Consider the following 2129-nt stretch of genomic DNA (forward strand, 5'->3'; position numbering starts at 1 on the left):
AGGTAGTATCTCACTGTGGTATTCATTTTCATTTCCCTGATGATCAGTGATAGTGAGCATTTCCCACATTTTTTGGCCATTTCTCTATCTTCTTTTGAAAAACTTCTGTTCATGTCTTTTGCCCACTTTTTGATGGGTTTGCTAGGTTCTTTTCTTGCTGATTTGTATGAGTTTTTTGTTGATTCTGGATATTTTCTCCCATTCTGTGGGTTGTCTATTTACTCTGTTGATGATTTTCTTTGCTGTGCAGAAGCCTTTCAATTTAGATAAAAAATATGGAATGCCTCAAAAATTTAAATGTTATCCATGGGGAGGGGTCATGATAATCTTCTCTGTATCATTCCAATTTCATTATGTGTGTTGCCAAAGAAAGCACTTAACAAAAATTTTAAAACTACTTTTCTTCACTGAAAGTTACTAAAGTCACATAAACTTGAAAAGCTTTGGGCTACTTAGTTAGTTAATTAATGAGTGTTCATTTATTTATAAGTCAATTTGGAACCGTGTAGGTAATATATAAACACAGATATATACACATGTATACATAAAAATACAAAGATCAATTAAGATTTTATAGCTTTGTTTTAAAAATTTTAGCCATGAGACAGATAAAATTCCCTCTGTTAAAAGGTCAGTTGGATTAACCTGTGCCCCTATAGATGGAATACGTTAAAGTTTATCTGTCTCAATGGCCAATGCCCTTATGGAGAAAATAGGATTACAAATTTACATCTCAAAGCACAGAGCAATAATGTAAGCTTTTTCAAAAAGGAATCTGGCTGTGTCAGAGGAGACACAAAGGAAGTTTTAAGAAAGATGACAATGACAAGGTAACATAAAATCATAGAAATTCATCAGAGGATGTTATCAGAAGACCAATTCAGTCAGATAGGTACCTTCCAATTTTGTCTCCATTTTCTAACCGGACCATGGAGCTCAAGGCAGAGCCCTATAAATAGAGCAAAGAAACCATCCTCTGTGTCCCTACTCAGCATGGATTACTCTGAAAAAGAAACCTTTACCAGAGGGCCTACCTTTTATAAACATCTCATCCAACTTTCTTTTAACCTTTGCAGTAGAATGGTAACTAAGCCAAAAGGTTAGCAGATTCAATTTTCTTATCAATTAGTTGTGTAAGCTTTTTATGTGCCTTTTGTGAAGAGTCATTTAAAAGAGGAAATAAAAATATTGAAATCTTTTGAGAAGCTTCTGTATAACAATAGGCATCCCTAGGTGAGCCTGACTTTGGACCCTCATTTCTCAATGCACTTCTTCAAAGTCAGCATTATTTGTTTGGAACATTTGACTATAATTTTAAATTGGATGTTATATTTATCAGGATTTCACCACTTTTGTTAAGTGTTTGCTGTTGGGGGTGGCTAATATTTATACACATAAGAGTGTGCACAGCTAGAAACTCCAGCATTCAGTTCTTCAGAAAGTAAGAATCCTGTTTTTAAGTTGAATTTTGGCTTTGGCTCTCAGATCAAAAATTGTTTGATCAACTCAGCCAATAATTTTTCCCTACCTAAGTGCCCAAGAAGAAGAAACAAAAAGAATAGAAAATGAACACCTTGTAAACTTCCTAAAGCCAAAGTTTGCACTCCCTTCAGTAATTGTCATTTATTGCCAATTTCTATGTGACCCAGTTAGACATTTTAGACATTTGAGGCCTGTAAGTGGATCCAATCAAGCTAACTATTATCAACAGAAAAGAACCATATGCTGCAAAATAATTTTAAAGAGGTTTATTCTCTGCCAAATTTGAGGACCATGACCTGGAGTCACACCCAAGAAGCCTTGGCCAAGTGGACTTGTGGTGGGATTAGTTTGCTTTTATACATTTCAGGGAGAAAGGGGTTGTGAGTAAAGTCATAAATGGAAAGCATACATTGATTTGGTCCAGAAAGATGGGACATCAAAGTGGGGCTTACAAGTTATATGAGTGAGTTTAAAGTTCTTTAGTTCACAATTGGCTGAAAGAGTTAGTCTTTGTCTAATTGATGAGGAGTCAGTGAAAAGGAATGATAAGGACCTGTTAATCAGAGACAAACTACAGGACATATGCCCAGACCCGAGTGGTTTGTTGTGTATATTATGGACCTGCGTGTAGATCTTGCATAGTCTTG

The 2129-nt window shown here is 35.4% G+C and overlaps 1 non-coding gene across 1 annotated transcript; it reads right to left on the reverse strand.

The window, feature by feature from the left end:
* Positions 1–269: 269 nt before the first annotated feature.
* On the reverse strand, positions 270–376 carry LOC111726773. Its single transcript, XR_002774473.1, has one exon. It is a non-coding gene; the product is annotated as a U6 spliceosomal RNA (small nuclear RNA).
* Positions 377–2129: the final 1753 nt, after the last annotated feature.

The sequence above is a fragment of the Otolemur garnettii genome, unplaced genomic scaffold (genome assembly GCF_000181295.1).
Source record: "Otolemur garnettii isolate 467f Iridium unplaced genomic scaffold, OtoGar3 scaffold00079, whole genome shotgun sequence".
Classification (NCBI taxonomy): Eukaryota; Metazoa; Chordata; class Mammalia; order Primates; family Galagidae; genus Otolemur; species Otolemur garnettii.